At 41.9% G+C, this 19,017-nt stretch overlaps 1 pseudogene; it reads right to left on the bottom strand.

The window, feature by feature from the left end:
- Nucleotides 1-10,612: 10,612 nt before the first annotated feature.
- LOC128570753 (calmodulin-1-like) lies at nucleotides 10,613-11,051 on the bottom strand (annotated as a pseudogene).
- Nucleotides 11,052-19,017: the final 7,966 nt, after the last annotated feature.

Raw genomic sequence — 19,017 nt, 5'->3', positions numbered from 1 at the left:
AAGACTTTAGTGAGAATCACCGCAGCTCGGCATTCAAGTAACTGAGGTAAGCTACTCAACATCTCTGAGCCTTGGTTTCCTCACAGCAAAGTAAAGCGTGATGTCTCGTGAAGGTGTAGGAATCAAAGGGATCGTGTCTTGGGCTGGGTGCGGTGGCTCCCGCCTGTAATCCTAGCACTCTGTGAGGCTGAGGTGGGTGGATTGCTGGAGATCAGGAGTTTGAGATCAGGATGAGCAAGAGTGAGACCTGGCTTTACTAAAAATAGAAAAACTAGCCAGGTGGGTGTATTGGTAGGTGCCTATAGTCCCAGCTGCGTGGGAGGCTGAGGCAAAAGGATCACTTGAAGTCAAGAGTTTGATGTCGCTCTGAGCTATGATGCCATCATGACATTCAACACCAGGGTGACTGAGTGGGACTCTGTCTCAAAAAAAAAAAAAAAAGAAAGAAAGAAAATGAAAAAAATAAATAAATAACAGGGATTCTGTGTGCAGAGTGCCTGGCATGACCTAGGTACTCACCCTAGATGTGCCCAGCTTCTTGAACTCTTCTTTGCTACTGAAATTACTTCTAAAAAGGAGTTGGGGTGGCTCGGATAGTGAACTGATTTGTTCGTCAGGTTATATTTGGTGCCTGAGCATAAGAAGCTGGTTGACAATTCACAGGACACTGAACAGTTTGGAGACCTGGGGCCTCCTGTATCCTATGGGCTTGAATGTTTGTGTGGCCAACAGTTCAGAAAGGAACCGTGCACATCCTGCTGAGAGCTCCGCAGCTCTGTAAGAAAAAAGAATTCGGTTCTACAGCAAGTGCAAAGCCCCAGGAGCTCTTCCAAGTCACCACTGGCCAGTTCCACAAGCAATCACAGGAGGTGCAGAAGAGCTGCCCACCTTCAATAAGTTCTTAAGTTCCCAACATGGCTACACTGCAGGACTATTTGCCTGAACAGAGGTTGTCGTCTCATATTTCTATAATGGAGGCCTCTTCTGTTTGGATACCCTTCTCACACATAATGCATCGTTAAGAGCAGGGCCATCACTAGAATTGTGCAGTGTACAACCTACACAACAGTACACAGTGCCCTGGGTAAGAGAATGGGCTCTAGAGTCAGAAAAAGCTGAGTCTAAATCTTACTTCCTCTATAGATTTTCAGTAAAAATGTGAGCAAGTTGATCTTTCTAAATCTCACTTTCCTCATTTGTGAAGTTGGAGTAATTACAGTAGCTACCTCTTAGCGTTGTTGTTGTGCCGAGATCCTGAAATCCCCCACAAAGACCACCAAGGAGCCGAGTCTGGTGCAAAAGCAAAAGAAGCCGTTTTATTACAAGTTGGAACTTGGACTCCTGGGGTCTCCGTTACAACGGATCCAAGCCAGGAGCCCTGGGCTCTGGAGTAGGGGGGTTTTATGGTCCCACGCAACGGGTGGGCGTGCACAGCTTGAAACAAAGGAGGCATTTCTGGATTGGTCAGGTGGGGGGAGGGTCCCTGATTAGTGGGCAGTTGTCTCATGATTTCGGGGAATTGCCTGGGCTTGCCTGGAAGGTGAAACTTACTGAGTGAAATGGCGGGGTGGGGGGTGGGGGGGAGCGAAACTTAACTCCTAAGATGGCGCTGGTCTGGTTCTTTCATTGTGAGGATTAAGATGAAATAATATATATGTAAAGGATTTGGGCACAGTGCTTGGCACTCTGAAGATGCTTATTTAAAGCTATAACAATTATTATTCTCCACGGGTAACTTTTACTCCATCTTTAAGAGCAAGGTACCTTTATTCTACCTGGAAGCCTCTTCTGATTCCTCCCCAAGCTGGGTCAAATACCTCTTCTCTGTGCCCCCAATCCTCCTGTGCTGCTTCCTTCCAGAACTGTGACCTCTTTTTTTTTTTTTTTGTAGAGGCAGAGTCTCACTTTACCGCCTTCAGTAGAGTGCCATGATGTCACAGGACTCACAGCAACCTCTAGCTCTTGGGCTTCAGCGATTCTCCTGCCTCAGCCTCCCGAGCAGCTGGGACTACAGGCGCCTGCCACAACGCCCGGCTATTTTTTGGTTGCAGTTCAGCCGGGGCTGGGTTTGAACCCGCCACCCTCGGTATATGGGGCCGGCACCCTACTCACTGAGCCACAGGCGCCGCCCTGAACTGTGACTCTTAATGTCAGGGACTGTGTCTTTCATACTAGGGTTACCACTACCTAGAATAATACCTGGCACATCATAGAAACTCAATAGATGCTAATTGAATGAATGAATGACTAAATGCTGTCTTTGATCGGACCAAGGGGGAGCTCACTCTTCTTATTTTCAGTTGGAAGCCAGAGATAGAAGAAAGAGGCAGTGAATTGGGAACCAAGTGCACGGACTGGCTATTTGGCAAAGGCAGGTCAGCCCTTCCTGTGGTCACCTTTTGGGTAGAAAGGAAACTGAGTGAAACCTTGTACCAAGCTGGGTCTAAGAAGATAAACAAGCCAAGTGTTCCACCTAGACAGTGGCCTGATTCTCCCTGACCAGGCCAAGTGGGATCTGCGGGGAGCCAGAAAAACATCCCTTCCAATTTCCTTCCGTCTGTGCTCAGCTCCTGCAAAGCATCACAGCCCACACCCTGCTCGTGGCCTTTCTTTCATGGACGGCGTCTTCAAATCTGAGACAGGCTCTTATCCGGTGAGATCTGTGAAGGCTGGTTAGAGCTGCAGTGAGCCTGAATCACTCCTAACCACAATGGCCTTAGAATGACAGAGGGTTTCTGTTTCCAGGGTGTGTTTGAAAGTGGGATTTCGGTGACACAATTTGCTTCCACGTGGCCCCTGCCACATGGGAGCTAAAATGGGCAGTTTGCATAGGTCAGACTCTTGAACTTCAAAACAGCCATGAAAAATTGTGAAAACAAAACAACAGCGGAAGTACAAAGCTGGGGGAGATGTGGTTTAACTGGAGCATGTGTGAAAAGTGACTTGGCAGCCCAGATGCTGGTAGGCCCGGCGTGAGTCAGCTGAAGGGTGTGGAGGCCAAAAAACCTCAGACAGGTCTGGGCCAAGTAGAGCTTCCAGAAAAAGAAAGGTGACAGCTGACTCTGCTCCACACTGGTCAGACCACCCTGGAGAAGTGTTGACTCTGTCTAGAGGCCCATCATATTACAGGAAAGGGTGTGTGCTGAGTGGAGTTACGGAGATTGGGGGCGGGTGGGGAGTGACTCAAAAGTTGGACAGGAAGAAGAGGAGATGGGTGCCCTGGGGGAGAAAGGGCTAGGGTGGGTGTAGAGTCTCTCTCCTCCCTGTAACTTCTGGTTGGAAGTCCTCACCTTCCTATCTTCCTGATGAACTCCTATTCATTCCTTAGGTCTCAGCTCTTGCCACCTCTTCTGAGAAGCCTTCCCTCACCTAAGCAGAACCAGCCACACTTCCATTTGGACCTCCGGCCTCTGCGTCTGGGAGTCAGGTCCCTTCATTACAGCACCTCTCACATGCAGCAATGTTTGAAGTATGTGTTTGAGCAGGGACCCCAACCAACTTCTCTTTGTATCCCTAATGCCTGACACAGTGACTGTTCTTCTGCAAATGTCTGATGAATTAAATTGCTGGCATGAAAATGGTCAACAAACTTTTTGACCATGAGGAAGAGAGACTGTATTTTTTTTTTTTTTCTATGTGGCTGGAAAAGACGGAACTGGAAGAGAGGGTGGAGATTACAAGAAAGTGGATTTTAGCTCAAAATTAGGAAGTGCTTTATTTTATTAATAATGGCAAGGGTCTTATTGCCTGATTTGGGCATCTGTTGCTACCTAATAAGTTACTCTCAAACTTAGCAGCCTAAAACATCAATAAACATGTATCATCTCATACCATTCACTTGGATCAGGATTCAGGAGCAGCTTAGGAGAGGGATTCTGGCTTGGGATTTCGCATTAGGAGGTAGTCAAGATGCCAGCTAGGGCTACAGTCACCTGAAGGCTTACTTGGGATTGGAGGATCTACCTTAAGGCGGCTCAGTCACATGGCACCTGGCAGGAGGCCCCATTTCCTTCCCCGTGAGCCTGTTCATATAGTTTGTGAGTGACCTCACAACATGGCAGCTGGCTTCCCCCAGAGCAAGCATTCTGGGAAAGAGAAGAAGGAGACTTCAGTGTCTTTCATGACACAGTCACAGTGTCATTTCTACAATAGTCAGCGTGGGCATGAACATGGGGAGGTAAGAATCAGTGGGGCATCTGGGAGGTTGGCTGCCACACCAAGTATTAACTATGTACCGGGCATTATGCTAAGTCTTTTACACTGGTTCTCTCACGTAATCCTCACAACCAATTTAAGAGGTTGGTGTTTTTATTATCCTTATTTTATAGACAAGGAAACCAAAGCCCAGAGATTAACTTATCCTTGTTCACATACCTGAAAAGTCTTTGTGCTTTGGTTTGAAACTAAAACCCTGACGTCATCACACTTCCTGCTTTATTATGCTACGCTGGGCTGCCTCTTGGATGGTCACTTGTCAGGGATGCTGGGGCAGTGATTCTCAATCCTGGCTGTGCATCTGCTGGGAAAGTTTTACAAATTATGATGCCTAACCCCAGGATTCTGATCTCATTGGTTTGGAGTTTGATTCTATTTTTCAGCCAGGGTTGAGAACCACTGCTATAAAGAAATTGTCAGCATTGATTAGAGGACAGCTCATACCCTTCCTGAGGTCCCTTCCAATGTTACACATGAGCACGTGGGTGAAACGGGACATATTTTTATTACCCTAGCAGGTAGTGATTCTAATATAATCAATGTGTCAGTGACTTCCTACTTATTATCTTAGGACCCTTGAAAGGCAAATAGATGTTGCACAAACTGAGAAGGAGGCATAATCCAACTAGAGGGAAATACTCAGGACCTAATGTCAGGGTAGAATTTCAGGAATGTAAATTATTAACAAGAGAGTGTTTATGGAAGTCTTCTCTCAGATCCTCTAACCATTGCCAGCCTAATTCCTCACCTCCCTCATCCACAACTCCAGCTCCTACCCACTGTCCATGGTGATCAGAGACACCTTTCTTAATGCAGATACAGAGAAGAAGCCGGAAAGGACCCAAGGAGGAGGAGTCTCTGGGATATGCCCCTGAAGAAAAGGCATGGGGGAGAATTCTTTTTAACTTAATGCTCTGCTAGTATCCTTTGCTTCTTAAGAATGATAGTTTTCAGAAGTTGAATCACAGGATGATGTTCTCAGGTAGTTGTCATAAGTGTAAGAAGACTGGCTAGGGCTTCTATGTGGCTTTCCTTTCAAATCATGCCACAACTTCCTGTCCTGTCTATCTAAGCACACTACTGCCAGTAACACCGATCCTGGTATAATATTTTTTCATCTTGGAGATGCTGATTGAGAGACTGAGCCAGGCTCTGATCTAGACAATAGAGATGATACCATGAATAAAGCAAAGACCTTGTTTTCATAGAACTCTCCAGAAAGATAATCTCTAACGGCACGAGGATTTGACTAACATCAGAATCCTCAATAGGATAAAAGAGATGTTAGAGGGATATTTTCAAAGTGCCAAAAGAAAGGAATTTTGACCCTAGAATTTTATATCCAGCTAAGCTATCTTTTAAAGGACAGAGTTATTTGAAAATAGTGTCCGGTACCCTAGAGGCCCTCATAAGATTTCCCACTCAAAGACTTGCTTCGAAGACATAGTTGGAAGTGTCTTCACTTCCAGCAAGGAGAAAAATAAAGCCAGAGAATATTTTGAGATGAAGGCATTGAAATAAGTTGCTCAAGTTCATTGCTGTGTAAATGCATGGAAAAAATATATATAATGTCATAACTCAAACTCTAGAAAATACAAATAACAGCCACAAAAAGACCAGACCTAGGGAAACATACCTAGATACATGTCTCTTTTGGAGAGAACAAACAGATACTGATAAGCTTAAGAAGTTGAATGGAGGGGGCGGCGCCTGTGGCTCAGTCGGTAGGGCGCCGGCCCCATATACCGAGGGTGACGGGTTCAAACCCAGCCCCGGCCAAACTGCAACAAAAAAAATAGCCGGGCATTGTGGCAGGCGCCTGTAGTCCCAGCTACTTGGGAGGCTGAGGCAAGAGAATCGCTTAAGCCCAAGAGCTGGAGGTTGCTGTGAGCTGTGTGAGGCCACGGCACTCTAAGCCCAAGAGCTGGAGGTTGCTGTGAGCTGTGTGAGGCCACGGCACTCTACCGAGGGCCATAAAGTGAGACTCTACCTCTACAAAAAATAAATAAATAAATAAATAAATAAATAAAAGAAGTTGAATGGAGGAAAGTATAGGTATAAAGGGTGAATCCCAGAAGAACAAAAATAGAATGTAAAACACAAACCACAAAAGCAGTTTTTTTAATCCAATAAATGTAGGAAAAGAGTAGAAATGAAACAAGATGAAAACATGAAAGTAAATGATAGAAAATGTCCTCATATACTGGTGGTTAGAATCTATGTGAGTTAAATTCACCAATAAAAACATTATTTTTATTTTTTATGAGAGAGGTATTTGAAGCCAAAAGATATGAAAGGTAAAAAAAAAAAAAAAGAAAGAAAACTTGGGAAGCAAGTTCAATAGCTGACAGAATAAATGAAGGCATCCCAAGAGTCAAAGAAAAGTAGTAAAAGGAATAGTAGAATGAACATAAATAGCACATAAACCTGTGCTATGCAGGTTTATGCAGTAAACAATATAGCTCCAAACCTATGCAGTAAACAATATAGCTCCAAACAACAAAAATTAATAACTGGTAGAATTACAAGAAGAAAAATATAAATTAACATTTCTAGGCATTAGGATACCATTTTCAGAAATTATACGTCAAACAAGCAAAAAAAATTAAGCAAAGATAAAGATTTGAACAATAAACCTGATCTAGTAAGCATAAAGAGAATTTTCACGCCTGTAGTCCCAGCTACTCGGGATGCTGAGGGAAGAGACTCGCCTAAGCCCAGGAAGGAGTTGGAGGTTGCTGTGAGCTGTGATACCACAGCACTCTATCAAGGGCGACAAAGTGAGACTCTTGTCTAAAGAGAGAATTTTTCACTCAGTAGAAATTACATATTTTTAAAAATACTTGTGAGACTGTCACAAAAATTAGACTAGATTAGTCTAAAATAAAAACCTCAAGGAGCTTCAAGGAGGTCCAAACAATTTATATCATGCAGACGTTCCTCTTACAGTAATGTAATCAAGTTAAAAATGAATTTTAACTGTTAGCTTCAAGGCTGAGCACGGTGGCTCATGCCTGTAATCCTAGCACTCTGGGAGGCTGAGGGGGTGGATTGCCTGAGCTCAGGAGTTTGAGAACAGACTGAGCCAGAGTGCCTGAGCAAGAGTGAGATCCCATCTCTAAAAAAAATAGCCAGGCATTGTGGTGGGCGCCTGTAGTCCCAGCTACTCAGGAGGCCGAGGCAAGAGGATCGCTTAAGCCCAAGAGTTGGAGGTTGCTATGAGCTATGACACCATGGCACTCTGTTGAGGGCGACAAAGTGAGACTCTCTCTCAAAAAGAAAAAAAAAAGTTAGCTTTAAAAGTCCCATACAATTTTAAGCTAAAATATGTCTAAATAATTTTTTAGATAAAGAGAAAATCATAAGGAAAATTCCTACATATTTAGAACTAAATGAAAATGAATGAATTTTGTGTCTAAATGTACCTAAAACTACAATTCGAAGAAAATGTATAAGTATAAATACATTAATAAGAAAACTAGACAGTTGTTTTTTTTTTGCAGTTTTTCGGCCAGGGCTGGGTTTGAATCTGCCACTCCGGTATATGGGGCTGGCGCCCTAATCCTTGAGCCACAGGTGCCGCCTTAGACAGACTGTTTATAAGTTAAATGTTTAATTGAAAATTTAGAAACGAAACAAATAGAGTAATCCTAGAAAAACAAGATGGAAAAGAAACATAATCAATGAACTAGTGAACAAAATAGTGAGATTAATAAAGCCAAAAGTGATTCTTCTAAAGACCCATCATAGGCTGGGCATGGGGGCTCATGCCTGTAATCTCAGCACTCTGGGAGGCGAAGGAGGGTAGATTGCCTGAGCTCACAAGTTCAAGACCAGTCTGAGCAAGAGCAAGACCCCTGTCTCTAAAAATAGCCAGGTGGTGTGGCGGATGTCTGTAGTTCCAGCTACTTGGGAGGCTGAGGCAAGAGAATCTCTTGAGCCCAAGAGTCTGAGGTTGCTGTGAGCTCTGACAGCACAGCACTCTACCAAGGGTGACAAAGTGAGATTCTGTCTCAACAACAACAACAAAAAGACTCAGATGAGGAAGAGGACAAGGAGAGAGAAAGTAAGGAAATTCTAAGTATAACACAGAAGAAAAAGAGACTACGAAGAAAAATGGAGATTTAAAAGGTAACAAAAATATATTAGAAGCTATATTCCAGTAAATTTTAAAATCTAGAAGATCATAAAATACCAAAATTAGCATAGGAAGAAATAGAAAATGTTAATATACCCATAGAATGAAAGCAAATAAATTGCTAGTCAACGTATTCTCCTTCATCCCTAAATTCTCTGGCCCTAATAATTCCACAGGTTTTACCAAACTTGCAAGTTAGAACCTCTATCTTGTGCAATACAGAATCAATAGGATTTATTCATTCATTCATCTGTTTTTTGTTTTGTTCTTTTTTTGAGACAGGGGCTCACTCCTTTACCCTGGGCTTGAGTGCTGTGGTGTCATAATAGTCCACAGCAACCTCAGACTCCTGGGCTCAAGCAATCTTCTTGCCTCAGCCTCCTTAGTAGCTGGGACTATAGGCTCCCACCACAATGCCTGGCTAATTTTTCTATTTTTAATAGAGACGTGGTCTCGCTCTTGCTGATGCTGGTCTTAAATCCCTGGGCTCGAGCAATTTGCCTCTTTTGGCCTCCCAGAGTGCTAGGATTGCAGGCATGAGCCACTGTGCCCAGATTTTTTTGAGACAAAGTCTTGCTCTGTCACCCCTGTTAGAGTACAGTGGCATCCCCATAGCTCATTGCAACCTCAGATTCCTGGGCTCAAGTAATCTTCCTGAATCAGCCTCCTGAGTAGCTGGGATTACAGGTGTGTGCCACCACATCCAGCTATTTTTTTCTATTTTTGGTAGAGAAAGGGGTCTTGTTCTTGCTCAAGCTGGTCTTGAACTCTGGGACTTCAGCTATTCTCCCACCTCAGCCTCCTAGACTGCTAGGATTACAGGCATGAGCCATAGCACTTGGACCATTCATTCATCTATTATAAGGAATAATAAAGAATTTACTATAAGGAATTGGCTCATGTGATTATGGAGGCTGACAAGTCCAAATCTGTAGAGTTGATGTCTGGTTTGAGTCCAAAGGCCAGAAGCTGCTGCAGAACCAGGAAGAGCCAATGTCCCAGACTGAAGGCTGTTAGGCAGGAGAATTCCCTCTGACTTAGGGGAGAATCAGCCTTTCACTGTAGTGAAGCCTTCAGCTGATCGGATGAGGCCTACCCACATTAGGGAAAGCAATCTTTTTTTGACTCTGTCTACTTACTTAAATGTTAATATCATCCAAAGATACCCTTACAAACAACACCCAGATTAATGTACAACCAAATATCTGGGCACCCAGGGCCCAGTTGACTTGACACATAAAATTAACCAACACTGTGTTCCTCCTCACTGATGTGATAAAATATTAAAAACAGTCTCTAATGAATCATGCCTCGCTGGATACAGCTCTTTTCAAGGTGACTTTTTGTCTCCAGCCACCACCAAAGCCTTAGACATATGACTAAAGGCATCTTGAGGCCTCTGAGTGAGTCAGGTCAGCCCAGCTGACAGTGAGGGGCAGCAGTTCCTGCTGAGTGCTGCCTAAAATTCTGACTCCTGGAATCCTGAGCAATAAAATGGGTGTGTTCATTCACTGAGTTTTGGGGGTGGCTTATTTTCAGCCTTACATCAGTGATAGAACTGATCCCACTGAGAAAGTAATGAGCACCTATGAACTAAGATATGGCATAAGAGCATCAGCAATCATTCTTTTTTAATTGTAACTTTTTTTTATTGGAAAACAAATATACAACTTGGAATGGATTTGAGGCAAATGGTGCCATAAGCAGATTTTCTTTAAGTGGCTAAACAAAGTTTAAAAGCAAGTAACAATAAAAGAAAATGTTTCTGGTACTGAGCCAGCAGTATAAAAAAACCCCCCCAAAACCCCAGTGTATGAGTACCTGGATAATACACCCGTTTTACAATAGTGCAACTTTTAAGTACCTATTGTTGACTGTCCATAGTCCATGCAGAGTTACAACTCCACACTTCAACAACAACATGCTGATAGTTCCTAAAAAAAAACTACTTAAAAAAAAGGCATAACCCAGATGGTCCCTCATTGGACCAACGCCATCTAAGTGTAGATGTGCAGAAGGGCTTAGATATATCCAGAGTAAGCCACTTGCAACATGTTACTTGATCAATTTTCTAAAATCAGGTTTCAGGACAATGACAGCCAGGTAAGGATAAGGGAAGAAAACATGGAGGAATGAAGTCCTAATTACTACACATGCATATTTTTTTGACATAGTGAGAAACCTTTTACAGATAAGTTACAAAGAAAAGGCAAATAAACCATTTTGTACAAGACATTTAACACATTCTATACAATGTCTTCACTTCGCTGTCATCATTTGTACAAACTCGTCATAGTTTACTTGACCATCACCATCAATATCTGCTTCCCTGATCATTTCGTCAACCTCTTCGTCTGTGAACTTCTCTCTGAGGTTTGTCAGCACAGGGCGAAGCTGCACTGATAGAGCCGTTGCCATTCTTACCAAACACAAAGAATGCTTCTCTAATTTCTTCTTCACTCTCTAGGTCTTTCATTTTTCTTGCCATCATTGTCAGAAATTCAGGGACAACGGGACATACCCTCAGCATCTACTTCACGAATCATGTCCTGTAACTCTGCTTCTGTGGGATTCTGTCCAAGAGACCTCATTACAGTTCCCAATTCCTTTGTTGTTATAGTTCCATCACCATCCTTGTCAAATAGTGAAAAAGCTTCTTTGATTCTGCAATCTGCTCTTCAGTCAATTGGTCAGCCATGCTGGAAGCACTACTGGTTTCTGAGACGCCACCACCCAACCACTCTCCTCACCCGCTCCACTCCGACTCGGCATCAGCAACTATTGTGTACCTTGGAATTAACTGAAGAAAAATGCACAAAATCTTTATAAGGACAAATGTTAAAGTCTTTTAAAAGATATAAAAAAAAGACTCAGATAGGGCGGCGCCTGTGGCTCAGTGGGTAGGGCGCTGGCCCCCTAGACCGAGGGTGGCAGGTTCAAACTCGGCCCTGGCCAAAACTGCAACAAAAAAAAAGCTGGGCGTTGTGGCGGGCGCCTGTAGTCCCAGCTATGGCACTCTACCAAGGGTGACAAAGTGAGACTCTTTTTCTACAAAAAAAAAAGACCCAGATGATCAAACACATGCCGTCTTTTGAACAGTTTTACTGAAGTATAACTGACATACAATTGCTTACACATTTTAAAGGGTAAGTTTTCACATATATCTATAGCTGTGAAACCATCACCATTGCAAGACCCATGGCTCCCAAAAGTTTCCTCATGTCCCCTTGCAACACTTCCCTCTCACTCTTCCTTGCACACTTATTATCTCCATCCCCAAGAGACCGTGAAACTTCTTTTTGTTATAATAGATTAATTTGCATTTCTGGAATTTTATACATGTATAAATAGAATCATGCAGTAATCTTGTCTGGCTTCTTTAACTCAGCATAATTATTTTGAGATTCATATACATGGTTGTGTGTATCAATAGTTTATCCCTTTCTATTTCTGGCTAGCATGCAAAGGTCTATATATAACCATAATGTATTTATTCATTGACCTATTGATAGACATCTAGGTTGTTTCCAGTTTTGAACCAGTATGTATAAAGCTACTATGAATATTCATATACAAGTCTTTGTATGGATTTACACTTTTTATTGCTTTTGAATAAATACTAACAATGAATGGCTGAGTCATATGGCAGGTGTACATCTAGATTTTTCAAAAACTGACAGATGGGTTATCCACTTTACATTCCCACTACCAGTGTTAGAGAGTTTCAGTTGCTCTACCAATTCACCAACATTTGGTATGATTAGTCTTTTTAATTTTAGTCATTCTAGTAGGTATAATGCATAGTGATAACTCATTGTGGTTGTAATTTGAATTTCCCCAAAGGCTAATAATACTGGTTTATAACCTTTTTATGTTCAATTGTGTGCTGTGCAGCATCAATATTTTGGTCAATGATGGATCCCCAACCTTTTTGGCACCAGGAACTGGCTTTATGGAATTTTCCATGAACCAGAAGGGGGATGGGATGGTTTCAGGATGATTCAAGTGCATTATGTCTATTGTGCACTTTATTTCTATAGTATTACATTGTAATACATATGAAATAATTATCCAGTCACTATAAGGGAAAATCTGTGGGAGCCCTGAGCTTATTTTCCTGCATTAGATGGTCCCATCTGGGGGAGATGGGAGACAATGACAAATGAAGCTTCACTGGGTCACGTACTGCTGTGCAGCCCCATGTGGCCCAGTTCCTAACAGCCAGGGGTTGGGGACTGTAGCAGTATATGACTGTGTTCCCATAAGATCACATGGACTTGAAAAAAAAAATTTTTTTTTTGAGACAAAGTCTCAAGCTGTTGCTCTTGGTAGAGTGCTGTGGCATCACAGCTCACAGCAACCTCAAACTCTTGGGCTTAAGCAATTCTCTTGCCTCAGCCTCCCAAGTAGCTGGGACTACAGGCGCCTGCCACAACGCCCAGCTATTTTTTTTTATTGCAGTTGTCATTGTTGTTTTAGCTGGTCCAGGCCAGGTTCAAACCCGCCACCCTTGGTGTATGTGGCCGGCACCCTACTGACTGAGCTACAGGTGCCACCGGGGTTGAAAAATTCTTATTGCCTGGTGACGTCGCAGATGTTGTAATGTCGTAGTGCAAAGCATTACTCATATTTGTGGTGATGCTGGTATAAAAAGACCCACTGTGCTATTTTGTTGTTGTTGTTGTTGTTGTTGCAATTGTTTAGCTGGCCTGGGCTGGGTTCTAACCCGCTACCTTCAGGGTATGTGGCTGGTGCCATAACCACTGTGCTATAAGCACTGAACCCACTGTGATTTTTTTTAACTGCCCAATTTTAAAAAAAACAACTGGGCTGGGCATGGGGGCTTACGTTGGTAATCCTAGCACTTTGGGATGCTGAGATGGGAAGATTGCTTGAATGGAGGATTTCAAGACCAGCCTGAACAAGATAGTGAGACTCTATTTCCAAAAAATAAAAAAAAAAATTAAAAATTAGCCAGGCATGGTGACTTGCCCTGCAGTCCTAGCTATTCAGGAAGCTGAAATAGGAGGATCTTGACATTGCAGTGAGCTATAATTGTGCCAGGAAGCTCCAGCCCGGGTGGCAGAGTGACCTTGTCTCTAAAAAAGCCCCCCAAATTGTTCCTTTTTCTATTATTGAGTTTCGAGAGTTCTGAATGTATTCTGTGTACAAGTTTTTTATAAACATATGATTTGCAAATATTTTCTTCATTCTCTGTTGTCTCTTTAAAAATTTAATTAATTTAATTTATTTCAAAACAGAGTCTTGCTCTGTTGCCCAGGCTATAGTGAAGTAATACAATCTATCATAGCTCACTGCAGCTTCAAACTCCTGGGATTAAGGGAACCTCTTCCCTCAGACTCCCAAGTAGATGGATCTACAGGCACGTACTGGCCTGTCTTTTTATTCTCTTAACAAAATCTTTCAAATAGTAGAAATTCAGGGCAGTGCCTGTGGCTCAGGGAGTAGGGTGATGCCCCATATACAGAGGGTGGCAGTTTCAAACCCAGCCCCAGCCAAATTGCAACAAAAAAATAGCCGGGCATTGTGGCGGGTGCCCGTAGTCCCAGCTACTCGGGAGGCTGAAGCAAGAGAATCACCTAAGGCTAAGAGCTGTGACGCCACAGCACTCTATGGAGGGCAACAAAATGAGACTCTATTTTTTTTAAAAAAAAAAGAAAGAGTAGAAATTCATAATTTCCCCAAAGTCCAATTTATCAATTTCTTTTATTATGGATTGTGCTTTTGGTGTAGCTAACAAATCTTTTCCTAATGCAAGGTCCCATAGATTTTCTCTTATCTTTTCTTCTAAGAAGTCTTTTTTCATTTAGTTCTATGATATATTTGAGTTAATTTTGTATATGTTGTGAAATATGGGTCAAATCCACTTTTTTTGTTTGTAGATATTCCATTATGCTAGTACTATTTACTGAAAAGACTATCCTTTCTGCACTGAGCTGTTTTGTACTTTTACTGAAAATCAGTTGTTCATATATCTATAGGTCTATTTCTGGACTTCTCTTCTAGTCCATTGATTGAGTTTGAACTATTTGTCTCATGTCAATGTTCTCAGGCTCCACCTTAAGATTTTAGAAAAAGAAGAACAAATCAAATCCAAAGTAATTAGAAGAAAGGAAATAAAGATTAGAGTGGAAATCAATAAACTAGAAAACAAAAACAATAGAACAAATCAGTGAAACATAACCTGTTTCTTTGAGAATATCAATAAAATTGAAAACCTCTACTTATATGAATCAGGAAAAAAAGAGAAAACACAAATTCGTGGATTAGAAAGGTGATGTCCCTGCAGAGTCTCAGATATTAAGGAGATGATAAAGGAATTCTATGAACAACTATATGACAACTTCTATAACTGAGATGAAACAGATACATTTCTTGAAACATATAAACTACCAAAGCTCACTCAAGAAGAGACAAACTGAATAGCCTTACATATCTATTAAAGAAGTTGAAGCTGAAGTTAAAAATTCTTTTCACTGGCCAGGCATGATGGCTCAAGCCTGTAATCTTAGCACAAGACTAGCCTGAGCATGGGTGAGACCCAGTTTCTACTAAAAATACAAAAACTAGCCAAGTGTCATGGCTGACACCTGTAGCTCCAGCTACTGGGGGATTGAGGCAAGAGGATTGCTTGAGCCCAAGAGTTTGAGTTTGCTGTGAGCTGAGATGATGCTGTGGCACCCTACCCAGAGTGACAGAATGAGACTCTGTCTCAAAAAAAAAAAAAAAAGAGCTGGAGGTTGCTGTGAGCTGTGATGCCACAGCACTCTACTGAGGGCAACATAGTGAGACTCTCTCTCAAAAAAAAAAATTTTTTTTTGAATGGAATTTAACATACATAATGAAAGCTACACCAATGATAAATGCAGGGAGAATGGGGACCGAAGACCACATTCTTGGCAAAGGAAAGTACCCCCAGAAGAAGAAGAAAATTAAAAGTAAGCTGAATGAGTTGGAACAAAGAAAAGTCAGCTAGTTTACATTTAAGCTAGTCATTGCTAGCAAGCGTCCTACCTTGTCTGAAATTCTAGCCTGTTGGGGATATAGCATCCTTCCTTTACTGAAACTCCAGCCTGTTGGGAATACAAACACCCCACTGGGTCTGTGAGCATTCTGAGGAAAAATGGTCATAGAAGAGGCTATGGCAAAGACCTAGAAAGATGCATTAACTGGGTTGTCTCCTGCCTAGTAAACAGGCAAAGCAGATACCCATGGTGGAGATTTGCACTTGCCTGGGGCAGAGATCAAGGGAGTAGCTTGAGTCCTGAGATATGGGCAGAAGAGCTTATATCCCTTATTACAGCAGAAGATCCTCTGTAGTGGTGATGGGAAGAAAATTCCTCCCTCCCACCAATTCTCAGAGGAGATTAATGCTGATGGCTTTTTACTCCACAGCGAACTAGCAGAGTTTAACACCTGCCTAGAAATCTCAAGCGGGAGGCTCTCCCAATGCAAGGCTCAGATTTCAACTTTCTCAAGGCTACCCTTAAGGTTAACAATAATTATAGGAGCTGATATGCTCAATCAGAGAAACTGCTGGCATTTTTGTTCCCTCCCTCATCTTACTCTCTGGGTAAATAGACTTTAATAAAAGCAGAGTGGAGCAAACACTCAGTGCCATTGCCAGAATCCCACAAACAGGCAATGGACCCCTGAGCTCCCACTTTTAATTCTACTCTATGTCTTATATCTTTTTTACTGTTGTTTCTACCTCTATATTTCTTCAGCTGGTCACGGCCAGTTTCCACAGGTCTTAGAGGACCCTGCTCCTGGGGTGGGACCCCGACAATGAGTGTACAACACAATGCATTTTTGCAATATAAGCAGACCCAGATCCAAAACACTAAAGCATTATCTGCATCTCAGGAACACACTCAGTATCCACCCCTCTGGTAACCAGACAAAATACCTTTGCCTGTTTGAACTTTATACAAATGAAATGTGGGTAGTGTATAAAAGGAAAGTATATAATTGAACAAAATAAGGCAGCTCCTTGAAGATGATAATGTGTCATGAATTGAAGGGCATGATTAACTCAATTAAAAACCTACAAAACAGGGCAAAGGAGTAGGAGCCTACTCCTGTGGCTCAAAGGAGTAGGGCACCAGCCCCATATACCAGAGGTGGTGGGTTCAAACCCAGCCCCGGCCAAAAACTGCAAAAAAATCCCCCAGAAATCTACAAAACAAAGTAGCAGAAAACATAAAAGCTCTGGTGAACCTGCCTTGCCAAGTCTGGACAGATCTGAATTGCTGTGGCAGACACATCTCAGGGTCATATTACTTCCATCTCCCACCCCCACCATCTCCAAATACAACAAAGTCCCTTTTGGGGGCTAATAATATCCTAGCCTGGGTCTTGGCTGTCTTGTCATTGGATTCTTGTCCTATCCCTGTCTTGTCATTGGATTCTTGTCCTCATCTTTCAATGTCCTCATCTGCTAAATGGGTTTATCATTGGGTTTGCTTGTCTCGTCTCACTCACAAGGATTTGAGGAGAAAGATCAAAATAGGGTAATATATGTGAAAACAATTTGTATACAATAAAGTATGCTTAAAATAAATTGCATTGTAATGATTATTTTAAAAGATATGTTCCAGGCTAAGCACGGTAATGAGGCTCCCACCAGTAATTTTAGCACTTTGGGAGGCTAAGGTGGGAGGACTGCTTGAGGCCAGGAATTTGAGATCAGCTTGGGTGACATACAGAGAACCTGGCTCTACAAAAAGAAAAAAATAAAAAGGAAAATTAGCTCTGGGCATGGTGGCAGTGCCTGTAGTCCCAGCTACTTGGGAGGCTGAGACAGGAAGATGACTTGGGCCCAGGAGTTTGAGGCTACAGTGAGCCATGATGATGCCATGGCCATCCATCCTAGACAAAGGAGGGAGATTCTTTTGCAATAAACAAAAGAAAAAAGATAAGAAGCATTCCAAACAATTCTACCCTGGGTTCTTAAAAAACGAAATCAACTTTATTCTCCAGCAAAGCAAGTTAGCAACAACAACAAAAAAACCACTTTATTTTATAATGCAAAATATTTTATAACATGTAAGAAGTATTTTGATTTGTGGGAAAATATGAGCCCCCATATTGAACTCCTAAGCACTGTGGTTTGCGTATATTACTTATTTATTTATATGTTAAACTTCAGATTAGGTGTAATAAACTGTCTGTGGTGCAATGCTATTGATTTCTCTGCATTAGAAGCTGAATTAAATGTGCATTACTCTGGAACTGGGCACCACACGGGAAGTTTACAAAGTTTTGAGGGAGAGTAAGTGAAGCCATTAAGGCTGCCTAGGCCCCATCTCCTGCTGATCCCTGTCACCCTAGGGAAGTTTTACTGCAATTTGGTCGCATGTACATCCTCGTCTTAATGCTTCCTCTAATGATATCTAATGGCTACTTGGCTACATCACTTACTTTATAAAGAAACCTTCTCCAACCTTGTCTTAAGCGTGTTCTAGAAAAGAGGGGTGCTCTTGAGTATGGCCCATGTCAGCTGCAAAACTCTATGGTGAAAAAAAAAGGAATAAATTTGCTGGCGGAAACTGTGGCTCAAAGGAGTAGGGTGCGGGCCCCATATACCTGAGGTGGTGGGTTCAAGCCCGGCCCCGGCCAAAAACTGCAAAAAAAAAAACCCCAAAAACTCTATGGTGAGTCTCTTTTGTTTCATATGTTCATTTGCTCTTCATTCAGCTAACATTTGTTGAACATTTACATCGTTCTAGGCATTTAGCCAGTTGTATTTGTTATCACAAAATTACAATACTTATCTCTGTGATCAGCCCTTGGAAGTGAATTACCATTCATTTGTCCTCAGAGAATATTAGATAATTGGGGAAAGTAAAGAAGTGAAACCCTGGATTCGGATCCTTCCATTACCTCCCAGGTGGGTGGCCTTTGTCAAGTTATCTTTTGAAATTAATTAAGCTTTTCTTTGTGGCCTAGCAAATGATCAATTTTTATAAATATAATGTGTCTGCTTGAAGAGAACATTATGGATTGTGTGTGTATATGGTTTAAAGTTTGATATGGAGACATTAAATCAGTGCAATAAATTATTTATTAGCGTTATCTATATTCTAATAATTTTGTCCTTATTTTTAAGTTAAAAATGTGACCAGACTACATTTAGACTTTGTTTAAATTAATTTTTCCTGACTTTCTGTGACCTTTGGGCTTCAGAATTAGACTATCTTCACTTTAGTGTTTTTCCCCATTTGATTCTTTGATTATTACTCCTATTTTATCAGTTCTGTATGCTCCTTCTGGGGGCAGCATATTTCAGTCCTATTATAGGTCTCTTTAGCCAAAATCCCAAAATCCTAAAATGTCAGGAAATCAAACATTTTCCCACAAGTTGGCAGCACTTATTTCGCAGCAAATCCTGACCTAATATGATGTGAGACTATTTAACATCTTTATTTCCCTCTGTGTTTTACCACCAAAATGTTAATTGTTTGTTTGCTTGTTTGTTTTTTGAAACAGAATCTCACTTTGTCACCTTGGGTAAAGTGCCATGGCATCATAGATCACAGCAACCTCAAGCTCCTGGGCTCAAGTGATTCTCTCCCTCAGTCTCTCAAGTAGCTGGGACTATAGGCACCTGCCATAGGACATGGCTAATTTTTCTATTTTTG

The sequence above is a fragment of the Nycticebus coucang genome, chromosome 18, assembly GCF_027406575.1.
Source record: "Nycticebus coucang isolate mNycCou1 chromosome 18, mNycCou1.pri, whole genome shotgun sequence".
NCBI lineage: Eukaryota > Metazoa > Chordata > Mammalia > Primates > Lorisidae > Nycticebus > Nycticebus coucang.
Note: the sequence above shows the minus strand (reverse complement) of the source record. Positions and strands in the feature narration are given on the sequence as shown.